Source organism: Pelodiscus sinensis, chromosome 22 (assembly GCF_049634645.1).
Source record: "Pelodiscus sinensis isolate JC-2024 chromosome 22, ASM4963464v1, whole genome shotgun sequence".
NCBI classification, from domain to species: Eukaryota; Metazoa; Chordata; order Testudines; family Trionychidae; genus Pelodiscus; species Pelodiscus sinensis.
In genome coordinates, this window is record NC_134732.1 from 833,438 (window position 1) to 860,337 (window position 26,900).

At 45.1% G+C, this 26,900-nt stretch overlaps 1 protein-coding gene across 14 annotated transcripts in view; it reads right to left on the reverse strand.

The window, feature by feature from the left end:
- EXD3 (exonuclease 3'-5' domain containing 3) overlaps positions 1-26,900 on the reverse strand; it is a 353,448-nt gene that overhangs the window by 324,342 nt on the left and 2,206 nt on the right. For 6 of the 14 annotated variants that reach the window (XM_075905828.1, XM_014570611.3, XM_075905829.1 and 3 more), the window contains exon 1: positions 23,329-25,436. The gene's annotated coding sequence lies outside the window, so the exon portion shown is untranslated. Of the gene's footprint in view, positions 1-23,328; positions 25,440-26,900 lie in introns of those variants that run through there. The other 8 variants (XM_075905830.1, XM_075905833.1, XM_075905831.1 and 5 more) reach the window with 4 other exon arrangements.

Here is a 26,900-nt window from a genome sequence, read left to right on the forward strand (position 1 = left end):
GCTGGAAGAGACCTCAGGAGGTCATCAAGTCCAACCCCTCCCAAAGCAGGACCAACCCCAACTAAATCATCCCAGGCAGGATTTAAACATCTCTAGGGATGGAGATTCTATCACCTCCCTAGATAACCCAATCTAGTGCTTCACCACCATCCTAGTGAAATAGTTTTTCCTAATACCCAGCCTAGATTCCGTCCCCCTTTCCCCGCACTGTACAGACATACAGTTCTCTATTGTTGTTTAAATAAAACAGTTATTAAGGAATCTATTTGTAAAAAATGTTTCCTGAATTGTTTTTTCTTGGCTGTATTGTTATAGACAGGTTTATGTTTGTTACCATTCCTGATGTCTGATCTGTGTCCATTTATCCTTTGGCCAATGAACATGGCAGAGGGACATTGCTGGCACTTGATGGCATAGATCGCATTAGTGGATGTGCAGGTGGATGAGCACCTGATGGTGTGGCTTAGGTGGGTAGGTCCCATGTTTGTGCTGCGTGTGTACATATGTGGACAGAGTCGGCAATGGAGTTTATTGCAGGGCTAGGTTCCTGGGTGAGTGTATCTGTGGTGTGGCATGTGGCTGCTGGTCAGTATTTGCTTCAGGCTGGGGGGCTGTTATGTACAAAGAGACCTGACGTGTATCAGAGAATGCACCACAATTTTAGACAATGCAATAAAAACATTCATGCTATTTTGGTCTGAAAGTACAGAGACTTCATTGACATCATTTCATGGAGCAGGCAGGTTACATTCCCTTTTCTATTGTTGTTATGGTGCAACTACACCTGGAACACTGCAGTGAATTCAGCAATATAGTGACACTGGAAGACTTACCCGGCATTCCTCGGGTCCTCTAGGACAGGGGTTTGGGGATGCGGGGGGCTCAGGGCAAGATGTGGAGGAACAGGAGTAAGTTGTGTGACATTCAGAGTAGGAGGTGGGGCGCAGGAGTCAGAGCAGGGGGTTGGGAGGTGTGAAGGGATTGGAGGGGTGGGGGCACCTGCTGATATGGGGGGGAGGGAGAGCCTGGGCCAGCGAAGGACACATGGCCCAGCCAGTGGCTGCTTTCCAGAGTCAGCCCAGGGCAGCAAGGGCCATGATGGCTGGCCAGCAGCTACTCACTGGGTCAGACCAGGGTGGCAGGGGCTGTGCTGCTGTCCAGCAGCTGCTCTTTGGAGCTGAGGCACTTGCTGACTCCCTGTGGTCATTCAGGACTATAACTGTCCCCTGTGCTTGCTGCCCTCCCTGTGGTCATTCAGGACTATAACTGTCCCCTGTGCTTGCTGCCCTCCCTGTGGTCATTCAGGACTATAACTGTCCCCTGTGCTTGCTGCCCTCCCTGTGGTCATTCAGGACTATAACTGTCCCCTGTGTTTGCTGCCCTCCCTGTGGTCATTCAGGACTATAACTGTCCCCTGTGCTTGCTGCCCTCCCTGTGGTCATTCAGGACTATAACTGTCCCCTGTGCTTGCTGCCCTCCCTGTGGTCATTGAGGACTATAACTGTCCCCTGTGCTTGCTGCCCTCCCTGTGGTCATTCAGGACTATAACTGTCCCCTGTGTTTGCTGCCCTCCCTGTGGTCATTCAGGACTATAACTGTCCCCTGTGCTTGCTGCCCTCCCTGTGGTCATTCAGGACTATAACTGTCCCCTGTGCTTGCTGCCCTCCCTGTGGTCATTCAGGACTATAACTGTCCCCTGTGCTTGCTGCCCTCCCTGTGGTCATTCAGGACTATAACTGTCCCCTGTGCTTGCTGCCCTCCCTGTGGTCATTCAGGACTATAACTGTCCCCTGTGCTTGCTGCCCTCCCTGTGGTCATTCAGGACTATAACTGTCCCCTGTGCTTGCTGCCCTCCCTGTGGTCATTCAGGACTATAACTGTCCCCTGTGTTTGCTGCCCTCCCTATGGTCATTCAGGACTATAACTGTCCCCTGTGTTTGCTGCCCTCCCTATGGTCATGCATGAGTATAACCAGGGCTCAACAAACCACCTGTGGTGGGTAGATTTCAGCCGGTCACTCCGTGCGCCCCATTCACCGGCGCTTCGTGCATGCGCAATGCCGGTCTGGCGCATGCGCAGTGCGTGGCTGGCGAGTAGCTCTCGCCGGGGTTTGTCAAGCCCTGAGTATAACTGTCCCTACTAACACACCCCTCCCTTTCCATTTGAGGATAAAATCATATTCCATGCACATCCCATTATCCTGACACAACCAAATCCTGAGGTTGCTTTAAGTTATGATAGGAGGAAGCTGCCTACCAAATGTGGTGGTCCTAGCTCTTTCAGTTTAAGACAAGGTCTTGAACAAACGGGCTCACCGGCAGACAGACGAACAGACACATCAGTGCACAAACTTTCGCAAATATATAGTAGACTAGAAGGACTTGAGGAAATACTTCCAATAGCAATGTTTAGAGGGCTAGTTGAGTTGAATTAGGAGGGAAGATTAAAGAAGATAAATGTGTTCAAAATAGTAGGGAAATATGAAGGGAGGAAGAAGAGTTATGTAAGATAGTATATAGAGCAGTGCTGGTAACTAGCAGTAATTGAGATACAGGCAGTCCCCGGGTTACGTACAAGATAGGGACTGTAGGTTTGTTCTTAAGTTGAATTTGTATGTAAGTCGGAACTGGCTCCAGATTCAGCTGCTGCTGCTGAAACTGACCAGGGGCTGACTACAGGAAGCTGGAGGCAGAATTGCTCTGCCCCCAGCTTCCTGGAATCAGCCACTGATCCAACAGCGGCTGAATCTCGAGCCTGGGACATAACAGCTGGGCTGCCAGGTAGGTCCCTGCAGGACCAACCCAGCAGCACCCCAGCTGCTCTACCCCAGGGTCCACAACAAAAGCCTGGTCTGCTGGGGGGGGGGGGTGCACTAGCTGCGTCACCCCGCCCTCCCCCCAGCAGACCAGAGGCACCGGGAGCAAAGCGGCAGCGGCGGCGGGATGCCACGCCTCTGAGGCTTTATCACAGCAAAGCCTCAGAGGCGCGGGACCCCTCCGCCTCCCCGGCTTTGCTCCGGGTGTCCCTGGTCTGCTGGAGACGGTCCCCAGCAGACCAGGGGCACCCGGAGCAGCTTTTCTCGCCCCGGAGGTTGAGGTGGCGGGACTGCTGCGCTCTGGGCGGTCTCGCTGCCTGCGAGCTCCGGAGCGAGAAAGCCCCGTTCGTAAGTGCGGATCCGACATAAGTTGGATCCGCGTAACTCAGGGACTGCCTATAAAATTAATGGTAGGCTGTCTATCCAAGCAAACCTTAGAGAGACAATTTTTATGTGGCTATGTCCCCAAAGAAAGGAGAGGAAAGCTTTTGCTTGAATTATTTAAAAAGAGAAAAGAATGGTTTGGAAAAGCACCCGTCAATGTACTGCAGGAAAAACTCAGACAATGGGAGGAAAAAGAATTAGATTCTATAGTAAGCCAATTTCCAGATCCAATTTTGGTGGAAAAAAGATCATGACTTCAGTTCAGATTGCAGACGCATGGAATCCCTCGCTAGTACAGTGGACTGGTTGATGTAAGCTTATACTCATGGACTCTGAGAGGTAGGACTCAAGGAGTATAAGTAATGAAAACTGCAATGGGATGTGAAGCAAAGTTTGTAGGTGAAGACAAAAAGTCTGAATTTGATACAAAAGAGGAAGAGGATGGAAGACTCCTGAGAAAAAAAATTGAGGAGAGATTATTCTTTTCCAAGCTCAAATACCTGAAATAGTAGTAAAGAAAATACTGAAAATGACTGGCTGAGCTTTGGGGATAAATAGCTTTTTCCAGTTTATTCCAAAGTGAAAAATATCCAGCAAACTGTAATGATGAGTCCAATTAATCAAAGTACAGCAGGCTTGCCCGGAGCCATTTGTTCGATGGCTTCCCATGTGCCCTTTTAGCCTCTGATCAGATGGTAGGTATGCTGTGCACCTAGCAGTTTGAAATCAGAACAGCTGTGGGAGAAGCTTAGGAGGCCAAGAGCTTCCATTCTGCTGGTCGCCTTACAGGAGTTGCCACAACATCCAAGTAAACAGGAATGCAAGAAACAGACACACTATTTAATCTGGAGATTACTCCACTATAAACACACACCTCTGTCCCCCTCATCTCAAAAGAATGGCTTGTCTTAACGTGGGAAACAGTCTCACACTGCATTTAATGGACTCTCCAAGCAACTCCACCACAGAAAGAGCAGGGGGAGATTAACTTTCCCCCGGAGAAGTTATTAACATTTAACATTTTCAAAAAAGGCACACCACTTCCTTTGGCTGTTCCAGGCTGGTGCCAATGTTCCGGGCAACATAGTGGGTATGTCGCCACTGCAGTTAAAAACCTCACATGGGACTCTAGGTCTCTGTGAAGCAGGAAGGTCCAAGAGCTTTGGCTGCTGCCAGAATCTGGATGTTCACATTGCAATTAAACAGCCCTGCAGCCCAAGCCAGCTGGCTAAGGCCAGTCCTGGGTATCTAGCTGCAGTGAAGACATATCTATAGATACCTGTGTCATTCCACAGGGCCAGGGCCCAGTGCCGACTAGGGATAATGTACTTTACTAAGCTCACTACTCCACTGCTACTCCACTTCCCAGGGTGCACTCTAGCAAGCTAAAGCACGACAGAACAATGGCTAAAGGAGTAAAAGGCTCTTTGGAATGCTCACGTCCCTTCAGGTCTGTGGGGAGTCCCGTTCCGGTTACCTTGCCCCCGGCTGCAGTGGACGTGGCTCCAGCATGGGGGGAATCCCTGTCAGCTGGGGCCCCGGTTGAGACTCCGCTAGGGGTGAGACTTTCTACACTAATTATACTATAGTTGTTTACCGGGTGTGCGCGTACCTGGATCAATGCCATTCTTATCACTCTTAGGGGCTGAGACCGAGGTCAAACTTATTTACTACTTAGCAGTTTCCCGGCTCAAGGCATGCTTTAACGCTGATAAAGCCCACAGCTGCTGTCTGGGCTTGCAGTGTCCCACACTATGCTAAGGTGGGTACAGCGGGGATGGAAACTTCCATCCTAGGCCTGCTAAGCTGCAGGACCCACATATGACTTTTATGTGACAACTTGTACCCGATATTATGAGCCCCCCTCTTCAGATAAATCCATGAATCACAGAGTCACTCCTTTATGCATGTTGGGTTTCTGAACTTGTCCTCGTGTAACAGGTGATCAGCCAACAAAGATTCCCACCTCAGGGCAAAGCTTAAGTCTTGCCTAACTCAGGGTGCATGTTTGCCCACACCTCCCTCTAGAGATTTCCCGGAACATCCACTTAACTTTGGAAGTTCATTTTTGTCTGCCCCATTGTTTCAAATGTTCCTCTGAAGCTCATAACACTACTTAGGGTTTACATGAGTCATGTTTCCCCTCCAGAGACATTACAAACAACCCCACAGTAATACATAAACATTTGCATATTTAATAAAGTGAACTCCTAAGATATGTAAACATAATTCAGTAAGATCTGTCCGGGATACTGCAGTAAATGGCCATATCTGTCACACATCTCATATAGTCAAATGTCTGGAAGCAGGTGAGCTAGCATTGTCTATGGAGTGCACTGGACACCCTAAGCTGGTCCTCCCTTTGGTGGACCAAAGCCATAGTCTGTGGCACTTTAGGGCACAGCGAAAGGATCATCTGTATGACAGCAGATGTTCTGTACGTTTTTTGAAACCCTCCTTTACTTTTGTGGAGGCAAGAAAAGGGAATAAGGGAATTTGTGTGCAGCCATCTTGGTCTTGTTAACAAGAGAGCAAGAGTCAGGCTAAGTCTGTGGCCTGACAACGTGAGATCTGTAATTAGACGCTGCCTTTGCCTCTCGCCTCCATACGGAGATACGGATAGAATGCTGACTCTTGCAGGGACCTTGAGATAAGGAGCATCTGTGTGGAACTAAATAACTGTTAGCCATTGGTGTTTGTAATGGGAAGGAGACTAATTGTTATTATATCTAATAGACAGTATATAAACTGCTTCATAATTGCTTGTATTCAAAGATCTGCCTCGGGGGGGGGAGGGGGAGGCTTTCCCCCCCGTCCGAACCAGTTTTTCCCTTGCTGCAGCTCGTAATACAACTGACTCTGGCTACTTGTTGCTTACAAACTCAGAGTGAGGACAATGTTTTCTTCCACACTTTCCTCTGGGTTCTAACATAGAAAAGAAACTGTAATGCTTTTTTAAAATCACAATGATCCATCCTGGTCTTGGAATCTATACATCCATGTCTCAAAGCACATGTACAAAATGTTCATATAAGTAGGCACATTATATACACAATTTAGCGACATTAAATAGATGTTACTGTTAGCTCTGCCAAATTGTACGTGCAGTTCTAAACTGGCAACTGGCTTTCTGACTGAATGAAATTTGAACCTGGCTAACTCACAGCACCACTGGTGTGCATCTGCAATCACACAGATGTTTGGCTCAGGAGAAGGTTATTTGTATTTCCCAAAACGGTTTCCCTGGCTCAAAGATTGGCAGAGAAGCAGGAGTGCAGAAAGGGAAGCCAGATATGGTGCAAGTTGCAGCCACCCCATCTCTCTTCCCATTTAGCACTAGTTATTTAACAGATGGAGACAGTTTTGCTGTTGATGGGACGCTAGCTACTATCAATCATTTTATCTTAGCAGCTATCACTTAACAGCATTACTCTTGAGGACATCTGCTCCCAGCAAGGAAAAGAACTGTGAAAGCCTTTTGGATAGCATTAGTACAAAGAGGACACAGTCAGGAGACTCTGTCTGCCTTTTTATTCTTCCTTTTAAATCATTACCAAGCAGTTTGGAAAAGAGCCCTCAGCCGCTGACGCTGAGGCACACACTGGTACAGATTCCTCTAAAATTAATGCTTAAGTTTCTAAAGAAGGTAATAAATGTGAAATGAATAGGGGAGCTGTGGGAATGCCACCAACATGGATTGTCATTTAAATCTGTTCTAATTAAGAGAACAATGTAAGCATGTGTCTGGGAAGGACTTCGGGGAGCAAAACACTCTTAACCTCCCTCAGCTGTTTGGCCAAGGGCTCTCCAGAGAATTCTTCAGAGAAGTGGATAATGAGATAAATAGATTATCAAGAGAAGCTACATTAACATGTGCCTGGTCACCCAGCAATATTCTTTTCCTGTCCATAAACATGTCTGAGGCCCTGTGAATAATCATAGAAAGATTTTATTCCAAGATTCCTGCCATCACAGGAACTCAAGAATATGTTTAATCATCTGCAACTAAGGGTTCAGAAAGTGGGTGAGGAATACCAGGGGGAACGGCTGCGACCTAGGCCAGCCCTCACAGAGAGTGGAGAGGGAACGCCATCCAGCTTCACTCCTGACCCTAGCTGCCAGCCCCACACCAAAGGCTCTGCTCCTTGCCCCAGATCCACCCCAGCTGTGATCCCAGTCTGCATTCCCCCACCCACTGCCAGAGCTCCGGGGAGGGAGGAGAGGAGAGCACAAACATGGGTTGGGAAGGGCACAAGGTGAAAAAGTTTGGGGACCATTGACTTAAAAGCAATGATTAGATATTGAACATGGAGAGACGATTGTAGGGAAACAGCAGCCATTCTACTGAAATAGCTCCCACTTTGGAAACATTAAGACAGAATGTTTGCCAATTCACTGGAGCCTAGCCTCTCTTTTCCTTACATGCTGCCTATCTGACTTCAAACCAGTAAGCAAGCAAAGGGGATCTCCATTCATCTCTCAGCCAAAGGATGCCAAATGTCACCCAACTTACTCTATCCCACTGGAATGCAGCACTTACATCAGCAAGTCCTGAGATAAAGCTGAATCGGAATCTGTTTCTAATTTAGTTCTGGCATAAAGTACTGCCATCTAAACCAGAGTTTTTATTCTGTTACTGTCTAATAAACAGCCTTTAAGTAATATTTCCTTTCTGGGTGTTCTTCCAAACTGCCCAATTCCCCTTCCTCTAAATAAACCAAATGTATGTAAGCCTACCTACCTAAGAAAATATACTGCTCCCTTCAGTACAGTATCTGAGCACCTAATTGCCACTGTTGATTTATTATAGCTCTTTCGAGGAAATGCTGTAAAAAAATTAACAGGGATTATGTTAGCATTTTTATTATAGCATGATTGGGCTGCCATGGTGATGGACCTGCAGATACTGCCCTTGCAGAACTCTATTCTTAACAGCTTTGCAAGTCACTTTAAAAAATATCCTCCCAAGTAGAACTCACCCCATAGTCTCCACCAAGAGTAAAGTTCTATATATACTGCTTTTCTCTATAGCAAGGTTTCATTTCTCAGCGTAGGCTTCTCAGAAGAAATGGTTATTACAGGCAGTCCCCAGGTTACGTACAAGATAGGGACTGTAGGTTTGTTCTTAAGTTGAATCTGTATGTAAGTCGGAACTGGTGTCCAGATTCAGCCGCTGCTGAAACTGACCAGCGGCTGACTACAGGAAGCCCGAGGCAGAGTTGCTCTGCCCCGGGATTCCTGGAATCAGCCTCTGATCAGATTCTACAGGCTGAATCTGGACGCCAGTTCCGACTTACATACAGATTCAACTTAAGAACCCCAGGTGTCCCCAAGTCAGCTGCTGCTGAAACTGATCAGCGGCTGATTCCAGGAAGCCCAGGGCAGAGCAACTCTGCCTCGGGCTTCCTGTAGTCAGCGCTGGTCAGTTTCAGCAGCGACTGACTTGGGGACGCCTAGGGCAGAGCAGCTGGCGTGCTGCTGGGTTGCTCCAGTAGCGCTGCTCCTCGGCGCTACTGAACCAATCCACCAGCACCCCAGCTGCTCTGCCCCAGGCGTCCTGATTCAGCTGCTGCTGAAACTGACCAGCAGCGGCTGAATAAGGACGCCTGGGGCAGAGCAGCTGGGGTGCTGCCGGGTTGGTCCAGTAGCGCCCAGAGCGGCGCTGCGGGACCAACCGGCAGCGCCCCAGCTGCTCTACCACAGGCATCCGGAGAAAAACCTGGACTGCTGGGGGGGGGGGCGTACTAGCTGCCCCCCCCCCCCCCCCAGCAGACCAGGGAGACGCGGACGGGGGACCGAGACTTACCGTGGTCCCGCCGCCCGGGTCCTCCACGGCTTTGCTCCGCGTCTCCCTGGTCTGCTGGAAACCAGCAGACCAGGGAGACGGGGAGCAAAGCTGCGGAGCACGCCGGCAGCGGGACAGCCACGGTGCGTCTGGCCTGTCCGCTGCCCGCGTGCTCCGCGGCTTTGCTCCCCGTCTCCCTAGTCTGCTGGAGTCCAGCAGACCAGGGAGACAAGGAGCAAAGCCTCTGAGGACGCCGGCAGTGGGACAGCCGCGGCGCGTCTGGGCTGTCCGCTGCCCGCATGCTCCCCGGCTTTGCTCCCCGTCTCCCTGGTCTGGGGAGATGTGGAGCAAAGCCGCGGAGCATGCGGGCAGCGGACAGCCCAGACGCGCCGCGGCTGTCCCGCTGCCGGCATCCTCAGAGGCTTTGCTTCCCGTCTCCCTGGTCTGCTGGTCTCCAGCAGACCAGGGAGACGGGCAGCAAACCCCATTCGTAACTGCGGATCCGATGTAAGTCAGATCCGCATAACTCAGGGACTGCCTGTACTTTACATTAGAAACATTTTTATAACTCATCATTTAAAACCAAGACCATGAGACTGATTTTGTGTAATACAATACATATGTATATCTGAAATAGACTTCAATTTAACCTCTTTCACTCACTCCTCCACCCAAAGAAAAATAACTTAAAACACAATCTTACAAAAACTTACACATGCACACTGTGAGTAGCGCTCTTTATGCATATTCTTAAGTTTCACAGATACAGGGCCTAATCTTACAGGTCTACCCAAAGATACAAAATACACATAGATAATGGCAGGCAATGTTAGCAATAAGAAGGACCCTATAAAATTCATGGTCTGTCTTGGCAATTTCAAGGTCATGGGATTTTTAAAATAGAAAAGTTCAGTATTTCAGCTATATACATCTGAAATTTCCAGTGTTGTAATTGTGGGGATCCTGACACAAAAAGGAGTTACAGGAAAGTTGCAAGATTATTGGAGAGGTTGCACTCTGGCTACCATTACTTCTGCACTGCTGCTGGTGATGGCAATGCCTTCACAGCTGGGCAATTAGAGAGCAGCAGCAGCTGCTGGCCAAGAGCCCAGCTCTGAAGGCAGAGCCACAGCACAGATGTAAGGATGGTATGGTATAGTATTGTCACTGTTACTTCTGTGCTGCTGCTGGCGGGACACTACCTTCAGAGCTGGGCACCTGGCCAACAGTCACTACTCTCCAGCTCCCAAGTTCTGACGGCAGCGCAGAAGTAAGGGTGGCAATACTGCAATCCCCTAAAATAACCTTATGATCACCCTGCAACTCCCTTTTGAACAGGACCCACAATTTGAGCTGGGATAAGCTGTGCTGCCACTGCCCCTTTCAAACGCCGCCTCCTCGCATGTTTGAAAGGGGCAGTCCTGGAACCCTGGGTCAGCTGGGGACTCCCCAGCTGATCCCGGCTTTGCGCGGCATTTCTCCAGAAGCCGGGGAAGCCCAGGATAAGCTGGGAGCCCCCAGCTGACCCCGGGTTCCACTGCTGCGCAGAGCCCAGGATCAGCTGAGCAGTCCCCAGCTGACCCCGGTCTCCACAGCAGCTGCCTCTTTGAAATGTCCCATGGCAGCGGAACCCAGGGTCAGCTGGGCACTCCAGCTTATCCTGGGTTCCATGTTGCACTGCCACTTTGATGTGCCACCGCGGCGCTTCAAAGGGGCAACACTGCATGGAGCCCAGGGTCAGCTGGGGACTCTAGCTGCTCCCAGGCTCCATGCAGCGCTGCCTCGTTCAAACACTGCAGCAGCATTTCAAAGGGGAGGCGCGTGCAATTAAATTTTTTAATTGCTTGACAGCCCTATTTAAAAGCTTGGTGTCCAACATGCTAGCCACTAGCCACATGTGGCTATTTGGCTGGTTGAGTGTGGCTAGTTCACTATGACACTATAGTGGTTACTGTTTCAGAAGTGGTTGGACACCACGGACTTAGAACCTAGTGGGATACGGCACAGCTTGCTTAGGAGCCAAAGCAGAGACAATGACTAACTGTGCATTTTCTAGCTCGTGTACAATACTGTGCTAACCCTTTGGTGACACATCATAAAAAGATCTTAAAGAGCTTTAAAACTCTTATTGTTACAAACTATGTTAGGTGGACACAGACACACTTGTTAACATACAGAAATGTTTAGGAAATGTCTCCATTTTCTGTCCAAGTAGTCTACAGTCAAATTCAATATAGTGTTTCTGAAACTGTGCTCCGCGGATCCCCAGGGCTCCGCGAGACATCTCCAGGGGCTCCGCGAGGTTGACAAACTGGAAACTTGGATAGGTACAACATATACAATCAGTGGACCGCTGGGGCTCCACATAAACATTTACGCATGTAAAGGGCTCTGGAGCCCAAAAAGTTTGAGAACTGCTGGAGTCAGCTAAATGTATAGCAACTCCATTTTCTACACAAAGATAATTTGCAGAAGTTACTTATAAACAAATTCCTTTTGTCCCTTTCATGAGGGAGGATGGAAAGAAGGCAGCCTTTGAAAGATGCTGCCTGGACTACTGCAGGTACAAAATAGCACTGTAACACAAACTCCATCCAGCATATATCATGGAAAAATTCAGTAAAGCACAATTTTGCACATAGGAAAAACCTTGGCTATACATTAAAACAATAAAACAAACTAGCAGTTATATCTGGAAAGATCTGGGATATATTGCTTGGATACTTTCTCAGTTCATAAACTCTACCAGACCTTCTAGTTTCTTTTTACTACTCCCTGGGTTTCTGGGCTCTTATTTTATCCAGCAAATTGGTCATAAATATAATATCCCAGAACAAATAGGATTTATAGCAAACATACCTTAGCACATCTATTAGCAGGAAGAGAAAGAAACCCTTCACCCTTTTGTCTGGGATTATGAAAAGCCAACCCAACAATTTTTTGTTTTTCTTTTTGTTTTAATTAAGAATTAAAAGTATTAACATTAAAATAGGAGTGTTGGCAGAACATGATAAATGATCCCATAATGGATACAAGCCTCAATAGAATGTATCTATTTAATGAAACAAAACACAGGACTATGCAGCACTTTAAAGACTAACAAGATGGTTTATTAGGTGATGAGCTTTCGTGGGCCAGACCCAGGAATCATATTGATCTGAGCAGTGGTCCCCAACACGGTGCCCGCGGGCGCCATGGCACCCGTGGGGGCATTTTTGTGTGCCCGCCAAGTGCTCAGGGCTGGCCTGGCCCCGGGCACATGGCGCATACATGGTGCCAGAGCCGGCCCTGGGCGCACGGTGCTTGGAGGGGGCGCGTGGCGCTTGGAGGGGAGCACCGGCCCCAGGTGCGCGGCCCTTGCAGGAGGCCCTGCCCCCGGGCGCGCAAGTGTCCCCGCCCTCTGGCGCCCGGCGGGCGAACGGCCACGCCCCCTGGCGCCCGGCATCCTCAAATGGTTGGGGATCACTGGATCTGAGGAAATGGGTCTGGCCCACAAAAGCTCATCACCTCATAAACCATCTTGTTAGTCTTTAAAGTGCTGCATAGTCCTGTCGTTTGTTTCAGCTAGACCAGACTAACACGCCTGCATCTCTATCACTATCTTTTTAATGTTATTGGTTCTCCATCTGAAAAGCACTGGATATTCTGCCCCAGTTTCTGAAAATGCTAACACCATAGAATGCAGGAGACATTTGCTATTTATTTGTTAGGTCACTGGAAATAAAATGAAAACAATGAAATAACTTTTCAGGTGCAATCACCGTACACATTAAAACTTCCAGAGAAAGAAGTATCACCTATGGTTAAGTCCACACAGTCGTGTTATTGCGGAATAACTGATGTTATTCCAAAATAACAAAGAGCGTGTTTATGCTGCAAGCCATTATTTCAAAATAATGTCAAGCTGGAGGACTTCTTACTCTGACTCCTGTAACACTCATTTTACGAGAAGTAAGGGAAATCGAAGGAAGAGTGCTCTTCCTGCTGCATAGACAGCGCCAAAAACTACTTCAAACATTTTTCAAGTGGTTCCCGGACAAAAATTATTGCCCACCCCTGCTATACAGGATAAACTTAAGAAATGACAACAAATGGTCTGGTAGCACTTCATAGACTAACAAAACATATAGATGGTATCATGAGCTTTTGTGGGCACAGCCCACTTCTTCAGATGACTGGAGTTTTGAGTTTAGGATCTGCAGACCCAAAATAAATAAGGGAGAGGGGAAGAAAGAGAAAAAAAGGAGGAGGGTGGGAAACAAGGAGCAGAGGGTATGAAAATATCAAAGGGCAGAACTGGTAATCTATAGATACCTGGAGATTGGATAGTTAAAAAGCGGATAAGGATCACAGGATAGCAATATATAGGAAGGGTACTAATGCGAGATTCTACATAGACAATGAGCTGTTTGCACCTTTATTGACTGTTAAGTTGATAATGTCCTAGACATCCCTCATCTCGGCTCATCTCGGCTGAGGCCATCATCATGAGAATTGAACTTGTGGATGAATTGTAATTCCAACACCTCTTTGTGTATTTGACTTGTAGAATTGGTTTGTGACAAGACAGCCACTTGGAGATCTTTTAAAGAATGATTAGGTAGATTGAAGTGTTCCCCAACAAGTTTCTGTATGTTCCCTTTACGTATATCTGATTTGTGTCCATTGATTCTTTCCCGTAAGGACTGTCCAGTTTGTCCAATATATATATATAGCAGCGGGGCATTGCTGGCACTCGATGGCAGAGATCTAATTACTGGATGTGCAGTTGAATGATCGCTGATTTGGTAGCTTATGTTGTTGGCTCTAGTAATGAATTTGCTTGTATAGATATGTGGGAAAAGTTGGCATCGCAGCTGATTGCAGGGCTAGGTTCCAGGATGTTTGATGTGGTTGTGTAGCATGGTTACCAGAAAGAATCTGTTTCAGGTTGGGGGGTATTCTGTAAGCGAAAATGGGCTTTTCCCCCAAGGCCTCTGAGAGTGAGGGATCATTTTCCAAGATGGGTTACAGATTGTGTATAATGCGTTGGAGGGGTTTGAGTTGTGGACTGTAGGTGGAATTCTGTTATTCTCCCTTTTGGGTCTGTCTTGAAGTAGTTCAAGTCTGGGTACTTTTTTGGCTCTGTCAATCTGTTTTTTCACTTCTCCAGGAGGGTAGTTCAGTTTTAGGAATGCTCTATAAAGATCCTGTAGGTGTTTGTCTCTGTCTGTGGGATCAGAGCAAATCCGGTTGTATTTTAGGGCTTGGCTGTATACAATAAATTGAGAAATGTGTCTGGGATGGAAGCTGGAGGCATGAAGGTAAGTGTAGCGGTCGGTGGGTTTCCGGTATAGGGTGGTTGAAATTTGTCCATTATTTAATTGTACTGAAGTATCCAGGAAGTGGATTTCTCGTGTAGACTGGTCCAGGCTGAGTTCGATGGTAGGGTGGAAGTTGTTGAAATCCTTGTGAAATTCTTCAAGAGTCTTTTTTCCATGAGTCCATATGATGAAGATGTTGTCGATGTAGCATTAGTAAAGTAGCAGTGTTAGGGGGCGAGAGCTGAGGAAACGGTGTTCAAGGTCACCCATAAAGATGTTGGCATATTGTGGTGCCATTCGAATGCTCATGGCTGTGCCTCTGACTTGGAGATACAAATTGTCTCCGAATTGGAAGTAGTTGTGAGGACAAAGTCACAGAGCTCTGTAATCAGGTGTGCAATACTGTTAACAGGGATGGTGTTCCTGATGGCCTATAATCCGTCCTCGTGTGGAATATTGGTGTAAAGGACTTCTTCGTCCATAGTGGCCAGGATGGTATTTTCAGATAGATTACGGATGCTTTGAAGTTTCCTCAGAAAATCACTGGTGTCATGGAGGTAGCTGGGAGGGCTGGTAACATAGGGTCTGAGGAGGGAGTCGATATAACCAGATAATCCTGTGGTAAACGTACCAGTGCTTGAGCTGATGGGCCGTCTGGGATTTCCAGGTTTGTGTATTTTGAGTAGCAGATAGAAAGTTCCTGGTCAGGGATTCGGGGGTTGTTATTGTAAATTTGTTCCTGAGTAGCATCAGGGAGCTTCATGAGCAGTTTTTTCAGGATTTTTTGGTATTCCTTAGCGGGGTCATAGGAGAGAGGCTTGTAGAATCTGGTATTGGTGTTTTCAAATGTCATCACAAATGCACTGGCTTCATACTGTTATCTGATAGAGTTTCTCCGCAAAGGAAAAACAAAACTTTAGAATAGATAGCTACTTACAGATGTGAATCCAAAAGTAAGAGAGTCCCTGCAGAACTGATGATGGCTTTTTTTTTCCAGTCATCTTCAGTTTCTTACAATTTTTCATTAATACTGTTTCCTGTATCTCATTTATATATCAGAGGCAGCAGTGTGGGGCTTCCACCTGTTCCCCGCTCCCAACGTGTACATCTGTTCCCCCTCCCATGCTGCAGGCTCTGATACAGCCTCTCTTAAACCAGCTCCAGGTCCCACTCCCAGAGCCAGCAGTGCAGGGTGGCAGTTAGTTCCCCGGAAGGGGGCTGGGAGCCAACATGTAATTGTTACAGTAACCAGTAAGTTCATGCTCATCAGTTAACCGTTATCACTGGAGGACAGTTTGGACGTCCAACTTCGACAAAGAAATACAGCATTCAACACGACATTCGAAAGAAGAAGTTAACCATTTGAATAGTTACACTGTTCTAGCCCTAATCCAAACAAGCAAAACCACCTTTATACATATTGGTTCTGATTTGGTAAAGCTCCCGAGCTGCTATTAAGCAAGGCAACCTAGCAAGTGTTTAAATCACTGAGACTTAACAATGTACTAAGTTAAACATGTGCTAATGTAATTTATTGAATAGGAGACAAACTTGATATCTCATTGTGTTCCTTCTTTACTCTTCCTCAAAATAAATGTATACAACACACAAATTCCCCTCTTCCCTTAATCCTTCCTTTACATTTCCCTCCTTCCCAATGTGAGCTTTAGCACGGGGTTTCCAATTTTTTTGTACATGCCTCCTCTTGCCTGGTCCATGCTCCCCAGGAGCCATAGCCAGGATCTCAGTCTGGGAGCAAGCCCATAGGCGGGGCAGGAGCTGGGGCCCCTGGCCCAGAGCTGAGCCAGTGGCTAGGGCAGAGTAAGACTGGGTGGCACTCCCTTCCAACCCCTGCATGGGCTAGCCCTGGCCTCACTGCCCCTCCCCCCATGTTTCTCCCGCTGCCCCTGTTTTTCACATTATCCAAATGTACTGCCATAGGAAGTAGCAGCCTAACCTCAAAGAAAGAAAGGGAGAAATTTGGATTTGATTTTAGGAAACACTTCTTGATAATGAAAACAATTAGACATTAGGGCAGACCCTGAAGGAGGCAGGGGAAGCATTTTCAATCAAATTGTTCAGAAGATAACACAGTAACATGGATAGCATCATGGGAAGGACTATGGGACATGCAGTAGCATGAAGCATTGCATTTACTGCTGCTCTGGGAAGATGCCATCTTTGTTTATTTGTTTGGAGAAAGATAATAAAGGCCATATAACAGTCACCAGCTGGTAGGATAGATCTCATCTTAATATCCAGCACTCACAATGTGTGGAGGGGGCAGGTTAGTTAAGAGGTGAGCTAAAGAAGGAAGCTTTGATGAAAAATCTGGTGAGCTTGGACAGAGTAGTTTTCCAAAGTTCAATTTGTACACCTTGTGTGAAAGGCATACTTTTACCTGGTGGGAAAGGGTTCTGGGCAGAGATGGAAGGCCAACCTGCAGGAAAATAAAGGAAAGAAACACAGCAAGCAAGCCTGGCTTTCAATCCTCAACTACTGTTGGTCTGTTCAAGAAGCATTTGCAGCGTTGGCTCGTGGAGAGAACTTGACAAGGTTCAGGGATGCCTAGGAAATAAGAGGAAGCAGCTTCCTTTTGCACAGACTTCACTTGTTTGTCCCCTGGGGTAAGAGAACATTTCACCAGGCCTAGAATCCATGCCTTTGCTTTTAGGTAGATGGACAACAGCTTCTTTCTCTTCCTGCCATGGATTCGCTAATCCCTAAGGAGGGTCTTGCCTTGACCTGCTTAGAATAACCCTTCTATATGGAACTGGACTATAGTGCGGACTCTGTAAACACCAGAGTGGGGACCCATACTAATTCTGGCATCTCTACACACAACTATCTCAACACTTCAGGCAGGATCCACCACCCTGACATCTGAGGAAGAACCAAGGTGCTGGACGCAGACAACAGAACAGCACAAACTGGAACCTGAGTGTAACCCCCTTTTTCCTCCCCAGGTTACTCAGGAGCAGGTCACATTCACAGGTGTGCCTGGGCACCTGATAGTCTTGACATAAAAGGAGATCCTGAGTACCCCAGATGTAGTGCTGTTTGGTTGGGGAAAACCTATCCACCCCCTTGCTGCAGTCCCTTGCTCATAAAGAATGCACAATGGCAGTGCCTCCACCTGGCTGGCTCTGTACACACTTACTGGTGTGCCTTGGGAACCTCCAGAAATAAGCTTATTCCAGCAATAAACTGGATCTAACTCCAGAACAACAATTACAAATTATAAATAATATACATCTAATAGATTGCATTAGAATGAACAACCTTTAATTAACTTAAAGAAACAGGATTTAACAAATTAACAGTGAATAACATCAATTGACAAAGTACACAGAAATAAAAGGAACATATCTAGCTGCCATTTGCACTGCCAATATTTATCCCACCCCAGAGTGTGCACACCCCTGGACTAAGAGTCCCAGACTCTTGCTTGCGTGAGTGTGCTTGAAGAACTGCAGCTGTAATGGAGATTCTCTGTAGGTAGTGTGTATGTGAGTCCAAGCTATGCAGCAGCTCTGGTTCACTGGGTTGGCCTCTCTGCCTCTCTTTGAACCCAGAGTTAGTCTGTATCTCTGAGGTCTGTCCTGGGCAGCATTTTCCCAAAGATGCCCAGTTACTCTCAGTCTCCTTCTGTGTGCTGGATGCAGAGTAGCTTCTAGCCACAAGGACCTCCCCTCTAGTGTAATCAGAAGCAGCCTGCTAGATCCCAGTTCCAAAGGCTTGCTGTCCCAGTCTGTAACTGTAACATAATAGCTCCTGAACTGGATTAAACTCCTCCACAGCAGCCTGGCTCCCTTTCTGCTCCAAAAACAGAGGGAAGAGTCCACAGACTGCTGAGTCTTCCTCCACACAGGTGGAGAGCATCAGATCTCCAAAAACAAAAGTCACTTCCTTCCTGGTTTCCTCCAGGGCTCATGGGAATTGTAGTCTCTGGGGCTAGACTGCAGCACACAGAATCTTCCCAGAGAATAAGCAGAGGCACCTTTAGTAGGGGGTCTACATGAGACAGAAACTGCCTCTATTTCTTTGGATGCATTCACTCAATCAAGCTGGCAGCTTGGGGAGGCAGGAGGGCGGAAAGGGAAGAAAGAGGGTTCCTTCTCTATGGTACTCTGATATAGGGGGTTGGTCAGGTGACCCAGGACTGCTGGAGTGAAAGGCCAGTTCTCGCTTTCAAATGGTCAGGCACAGCTAACTCCGAGTACTGTTTTACTCTATTGGACCAGCTCTAATTTTCAGTTTTGCACCCACACACATGGCTTAAGAAGCTGCATCTTTGTTAATTAAATATATATTTACTCAAGATAAAGGACCATCAGTAATATCTAATTGATAAATTCTCCTCTTCTGGGAAAGCAGGAAGGCTGCAAAAGGGACAGTTCCACTCTCCAGTGTGTGTGAGGGTGAGGGGGAGTAGGATGGAAGGAACTGTGAATTATAAGCTTCTGGACAAGGTCCATTTTTTAAAAAGGGAGGAAATTAGATGCAAATAAAAAGGCTCTGTTTATACCACCGCACAGGCTGGGGAAAGCGAAAGGGTTCTAGGCTAAGGGTAACACTGCGTCCACGTATCACGTTAGTTGGTCTTCCACTGCAATGATGAAGGGAGTAGAAGCTGGAAAGCCCATCTTTGATTGATGAGTTTGCATCACAACCTTCACATTATCTGAACAGTCACAATTTGTTATTCATCTCCATGATGAAGTGAGTTTTACCCACGAGAGATCATGATTGTTAGTCTGTAAGGTGCCACAGGACTGTTTGTTGTTTTTAAAGACTAACACAGCTACCCTTCTCCATATAGCTCACCCCTGGTTTTTCTGTAACGGAACTACTAAAAATCACATATTTTTGCTTGTAAAAAAAGCAGTAACTCATAACTGATCCAAGACAAAGGTTCTGTTGATACAACATGTGGATTAAATCTGAAATGAGAAAGCAAGCTGTTCTGTTAAACTAACAGCTTTGCACACAGGGCTTATATCTAAACTGGTGTAATAAATCATGGCAAAAGAGTTCTGTTTGGCTGATATACACATTTCTTTGGACACGGAACAAGAGTTTTAAAATCACTCTGGACACTGGACACAAAATCATTTCTTCATTTTACTTTAAGTATTTCCCAAAAGCTTTGCATTTACTTTGCTTAGAGCTATTTACACTTTGATATTCAATCTATTCCATATTAGCTTGCCAAAACCATTAAGCTCTTATCTAAACAGCTCCTTTTTACTCAATGTGGGGCTAGATCTCACTCCAAAGGAGCGTTGTTGGTGACAAGAAAGCAGCTCACTCCATCTGAATTATCACATTAGACATTTTTCTGACCAATCCAGATGAAGGACTGACATAAAGTCCATGTTTTTCTCTAACAGCCCGTCCCTCTCTTCCTCTCCTGCTTTTCCCCATTTTTACTAGCACATCCCTTATTTTCTTCCATAGCTCTTAGCACTTTTGTTTTTCAGAAATATTCTTATTTATGTAGAAAACTTTGTGGAGTGGCTGCCACTGACAGTCCACTTCAGTACAGCATCTTAACACGCAGTGTATACTGAAACCAATAAAAACCATATGAGACTCAAAATCCTTAGGTACTGGTTCTCCCAGTAACACTGAAGAGGTGCTGAACAAGTTATCATCATTATTCCATCCTTAAAACTCCTCCAGAAACACCCGTTTCTCTCTAGATCCTAAATAATTGCACCATTGCTGATATACACTAAAAAATTAGGAGAATTTGGCAGAACATTCTAAGTACAATACTGAAATGTAGCTGTGGATGGACCAAGGACTGTAGCAATCTGTTTAAATAAAAATCAGACAATACCTGGAACTGATTATAGCTCTCAAGCAAAGAGTTTGCTGGCACATATTAATGACATTTTACACCCATATGTCCCTGTTAAGTTATTGGCTAACACATGCAAACATGTCATTATACAACCCAGATGGGTCTCAGAGAAGATGCAAACCAAAATATAAACTGGTCCATAAAACTAAAGTAGGCTTTCCAGTTATTCTGTGGAACTGAATGGTGAGAAGAAAAGTTGTAGGAGACAGTACCCCACAGAAGAGACAAGCATTTCCTTCACCAGTATGGAGAACACTCCAAGATTTTATTCCACAATGCCCACCTTGCGTGTGTGTTAAGTACGGAGGGATGAGGGAGGAGAAGTCTATACTACAAGTATTGTCGAGGAAACTAATGTCGACACACAAAAGTCACCAAAAATACTGCCAACTAATGTTTACACTTGCTCCCTCTGTTGACAGATTGTGTCCACCTCTAAGCTCTCCTGTGGACGGCAGGAGCAATACACTGTGGGTATGTAGCCCACAACAACTGGCGACTCCATCTATCGCTGGGTGTTGTGGAACCTCAGAACAGAGCATGGGGCATCTTGGGACCATGCAAAGTGTCCCGTCAGGGACTGCTTTGTTCCAAGGCTTCTGGCATCCTTTTGTGCCCTTTCTCCAAATGCCTTTCTCTGCTGTGCTCTCCGGCACCTGCAGTGAGAAAGAATGGATCCTGCACATCTCTCGTGTGCTCTGTTAACTGTGGTGAGGACCTTGTACATGGCAGCAGAGACCATCTTGAAATTACTGACAGAGGAAGAAGACTCAGAAGAGCTTGACAGTGTACATGATATGGAGAGTGGGGACCACTGGACTAGCCTACTGGGCTCTTAGGAGACATTTAGAGGTAAATTAGAGCTAAACAACAGCACAGAACACAGAGCGCCAGGACTGGTGGCTGAAAACAAACTTTACGGAACTGCAGGAAACTTGGTCACACCCATGGTAAGTTGACCTCTGACTAATTAAAATCATGCCAGATCACAGATGTTTCTGGACCAGAGTGTGCCAGACTATACAGGTTCAGCCTGTAAAAGCACATCATGTAGGTAATTAAATCCATAGTTAGGAAAGTGTGATAACTAGCTGACAGACTGCTAGTACCTCCCACACAGAGTATGGGTGCAGTATTATTTTTGATGTTTCTCAGACTCTAAACTTTCTACTTTGCAGAACATATTAAGAATTAATTTATATATCTATTCTCTAACAGATATGTAATCTTGCTAATCTCATCTGTGTGGCAGTCCAAATATTTGTATTATGAAAGACTGTCCCCGAATGAAATTCAAGGTGAAGCTTTAGAATATAAACAGGGGCAGGGGCAGGCCCAACCCCAGGGAAAGGCGAGCAAGGCATATGCTTTGGGACCTGCGCTTTCGGGGCCCCACTCTGCTGAGTATTCACCATCCACAGGCCAGGCCTGGGGCCCCACTCCCAGCATCCTGCCTTGGGGCCCACAAACCCTTTGGCAGAGCCTGGGGGTGACTGTGGTCAGACGGGAATCACATTTTATGGAATTTTTAATATTATACCACACTTCACTCCTACTTGAAGGGGGAAAAATAAATCAAATACAGCTAATTTGTGAGTTACTCCTTTTTAAATGTCTTTGGGTTACTCTTTAATCCACAGGCCCTGCTAGGCAGATGGCTCAGCCATCTAAACTTCAGATTAAAACTACCTAGAACCACATACACAAACTTGAAACCAAAGTTCCAATAGCTCCAAGGCAGATAAACTGAGTTCTATGCAAACTACCGGATGAACTGGGATGAGGTGGTTATTTTGAAGAGACCTTATAAACTGATATTCTATTTGTTTAGCACAGGCAAGTGAGATCTGTAGTTAAGATGAGGGCCTGAAACATAAACCCACCTATTACAGGCCTGGTGTAAGGCCTGAGACCTAGGCCACAATGGTTAAGACTTTGCTAATATAAAACAAAGTTAAGCTGTGAGCAAGAGGCAGGCCCTGCTTACAAAAGTTGGCAAGAACAGGGCTGGTATTACAGAAATACACTTATACCTAAGAGTATTAAGTATAGGCCACAAGCACATTTTAGAGGGACCATAAAAGAACACCTCATGAAAAAACATTTTGGCGCCAACACACACCCCATAGATAACAGGAACACACTGACTCAGGTTTAGGACAGGGTTTAAACTAACAGCATAATAGATAATAAACAAATCTGCATGTACAAGGTTGGCAACCTTGTACATGTACAGAGGGTGGCAACCTACTGTCAGGAGTGATGTGTAACTTGTTTGTACCTATGTATAAAAACTGTCTTTGTCCAGCCTAGGGGGCAATGGCACATCCCTGTCACTGAGGTGAGTCCATTGTAACGAGCATACATGTGTTACATGCAACTGCTGACATCTGATTCAAGGAAGCTAGAATCATGCTTCATTTACAATAAACTTGGCTTGGTGCCTTCAATCCTTATCTAATTTTGTGGCCTTTGGGTGACTCTCAAAGTCTGCTGTATTGTCTACATGCGCAAGCCTCCACAATGCCCAATACACAGCCAAATGGTTACCATCATTCATGAAGCAAAAAAGACTTTCAAAATACCAAACTGGTAACACTTGGCAACCACAAGATCCTCTAGGCTTCTCTAATTGGGCCTCTACTTCACTCAAAGGAGTTTGAATGTACTAAATATGGAAATTCACAACAGTCTGGATCTTGAAATGAAAGAGTATGACACGGGTCATGGATTAATACAACTTTTGCAATGCCAATGAGAATCACATATGAAGTCCACAAATCAAAAGGTAAAGGACCTCTCAAATCTGTTCCCAAATACAACTGCTAGATCATAAAACACAGCTTGTTCAAAAGGATATCACTAGTAAGAAAGGCCAAATAAACAATAACGATAGTGACCCAGTTCTTGCTACAAGCTTTCATAGCTGTGACTTAGCCTATGTTCAGATTTGCTTTAATGCACTTCCACGAACAAAATATGCTAGCAGAACACTCTTCAAACATGCTCCATATGCATGCTGATGTGACCAAACTACATTGGACAAGTTATGATAAAACTGGTCTTCAGAACAGAGTTTAAATTTATTTTAAAAAATTCACTGTCAAACTGTTAAAACAGAGCCATCCAGCTTGCAGAACTAAATATAGGTCTAGTGGACCAGCAAACTTACCCAAGGAGGACAGTGACTGTGTTGTCTGTTCAGTGATGGCAAAATAATTCCACTTCTGTAAACCCTACAAGGAATTAAACAAACCTGTTAAAGTTTTCTCATTTCTATTCATACTTAGTCCCTAATTCAGGATAGCTCCTTAACGTATGTATGTATCCCATGGAGGTCAATAGAATTTATGGATATGCTTAATCTTAAACAGGTACTCAAGTGCAAACCTGAATAGGGAAGAACTTAATCACATGCTTAATTATTTTCCTAAAATGGGGCCTTAAATACTTGTTAATTTCTCTACAACTTATTAAATGAAAAATCTCCACTAATGTAATATAGAGCTCCACAGTTAAAATTAGCGAAGGGTGAGAAATGCAAAAATTAAGCATTTTAAAAGCAACATTAACTGTGCCACATGAATACATATCTGAAATAGCGGTTTATCCCTTTTCTATTCTAGGACATATTGAATGAGCACCTTGACCATCAGAATTCTAATGTGATATATATTGAGTAGTAGGAGTATGATTCTGTTCTCACTGTGGCTAGTCCACTGAAATTAGTGGAATTACACTGGTTTAAAAAGGGTGAGAGAAAAACTAGGCTCAACCTATGTATTATGGCAATTCACACTGACATGTTTTAAGTGAACATAGTACTTCTATTGCCTGTAATATCTATCCGTCCTAAGACAGTAATTTCTGTTACCATGTTCTTTCCTATGCACAGAGGATAAAGCATTTAAGCATTTATTGAGAATGCATTATGGTTTGGTTAAGAACTTTCCTTACTTGCTTAAAACTACTCTCTTCCTCAGCAACCTCCTCTCATCATACACACACACAGTTTTAAGAGATGCACCCCAAATTTGTGCCATTTACAGTCAGATTATCAGAAACCCACACATTGTCTGCTGGGCTTAATAGTCTCCAGAGGCCGTATAAGAAGATTAAATAGGAGAGTTATCCGCAAGCCATATTTGGCAATGCCTGCATTAGACGCTGATTTTGGGTGGATATGCACTTTACGGAATTATGTGGGGATTAGAATGGAAGAGGTTCCGCTTATTCTTACATAACAAGACTCATTCTAAAACACTATCTTCTATTAGCTTTGCTATATTCCCTACTTATGTCCTAAAGCTGATACTCAGGATATCAATTCTTTCTAAATGGAAAAAAAAACCTAAGAAAGTTTGGTTTCAAATTTTGTATGAAACAGCAATTAAAAAGATTGCGTAAACCCCTAAACTACTCAATTTTACAGATAATGAGGCCTCTATTAGCATATGTGTAGTATTTTAGATTTTTGTGCTAACATTTCAGAAAATGTGCTAACATTTCAGAAAATATTACTTAAACTTATCACATACCTGAAGCAGGCATGTACTATCAGCCTCTTTTTAAAGGGGGAATAATGGAGAGAAGCTGCTATGTGCAATTGTGATAGAGATGTCTACAGATAAACTCTGTATTATTATGTTACACATACTGTAAAAAGATCTGAGAAACGATGTCGTAACAAAAAGAACCCAAAAGTCACAAAGTAAAAAGGGAGAGGCAGATGACACTACCTCTATCCTACTCTCTCAGGAATAGGAGTAAAATATTTTTTCCAAGACCTGTGCTCATTTCAGCTTTGCAGTTCAACTTTAACACACTTCATCTTAAGGACTAAAACACTGTTAAGTGTCTTCGGAAAAAAACATTCTGGAGCACAGAAACAAGCAAAAGCTTCAAAGTGCAACTTTGTGGGGTTTAGTTTTCCTCCTCTAAACTTAAGAGTTTTCTGCAGACTGTTAGTCTGATACAGTGTCAAATGAGACAAAATATGACTTAGATTAAAGCCATTAATTTTTTTGTAACAAAAACCCTTTATTTAATTACTGTGGCTGTATCTAGACTGGCCAGTTTTTCCAGAAAATCAGCCGCTTTTCCGGAAAAACTTGCCAGCTGCCTACACTGGCCGCTTGAATTTCCGCAAAAGCACTGACTTCCTACTGTAAGAAATCAGTGCTTTTTGCGGAAATACTATTCTGCTCCCGTTCAGGCAAAAGTCCCTTTTGCACAAAGCTTTTGCACAAAAGGGCCAGTGTAGACAGCTCAGATTTGTTTTCCGCAAAAAAGCCCCAATCGCGGAAATGGCGATCGGGGCTTTTTTGCGGAAAAGCGCGTCTAGATTGGCACGGACGCTTTTCTGCAAAAAGTGCTTTTGCGCAAAAGCGTCCGTGCCAATCTAGACGCTCTGTTCTGAAAATGCTTTTAACGGAAAACTTTTCCATTAAAAGCATTTCCGGAAAATCATGCCAATCTAGACTCAGCCTGTATGTATAGAACTACAACAAAAAGCGATTATAAAACTACCTGTGCAACAGGTAAATCAAAAATGGCCACTACTTCTGCATACAGTTACTACAGATTCTGTCTCCCCATTTACAAAGGATTGTCAGAGGGATTTACACCCAGGCATACATTGAATTTTTTGGGATGTATTTCACTTTGCATTGGAGTATCTTCTTGTTGCCTGGGCATAAATGTTTATAAAAACCATTGGGAATCAGAAGTCCTGTTACCTGTTGTATGCTTATGAGTAAGTCATTTTCCCTGAGTAAAAAAGTGGTTTGTTTAGAGTACTTGGCAGGAAAATTGTGAAGTATTCTGAGATGTGAAGTATTATGTAAAAGGATAAAGCACTATTACTAATAAATGTCATTGAAACCTATGTCTTGTTAATGAAAATCATAGCTCTGAACCAATGGCATTAAAAAATAATTTAATTGTTAGAGACTGATAAATCTTTGTTGCATATGGAAGTCTCTGAGGGAATGGCTATTCCCAGTCTTGGATATGAGGGCACATTAAAATTAATGTAAAGCACTGCACTAGTCACTTACATACACAATTCAGCAGTAACAGAATACTATCATGGCCACAATTTATACATTGATCAGATGGGGCAGATGTGTTTGTTACTGAGGAATTTCCACATAGCTCATAAAAAAAAAGCTCTATAAAGGGACAGCTTCTTTGCATCTACCTTAAAGGACGCCTATAGGTACATCTACACTACAATTCTTACAGTGGCACAGCTGTACTGCCACAGCTATACTGCTGTAACATCACCCGTGGAGCAGCTCTTTGCCAGTGGGAGAGAGCTCTTCTGTTGGCATAATTAAACCACCCAGAGTTGCATTAGCTATGTTGGCAGAAAAGCATATCTTGCCAACATAGCACTTGTCCACGCCAGCACTTTGGTTGGTGAAATTTCAGTCAGTCAGGCGTGTGTTTCTCATACCTGCGACAGCCTTACCACCAAAAGGGCTAGAGTAGACAAGGCCTGCCTCTTCCCATTTAAACCCTGCAGCTTGCAATTAGCACAAAAGTATTCCCAACAGCACTGCCTGTTAGCAATTTTACTTATTCTGCCTCAACTACAGTAAACTTCCAATAATCCAGCACCTTTAGGACCCAAGGGATGCCGGATTATCAGATATGCCGGACTATCGGAAGGGGGGGCTATGAGGGGTCTAAGGTGGTGTGGGGGGATGCCACCCCAGACCTCTCATAGCCCCCCCTTCC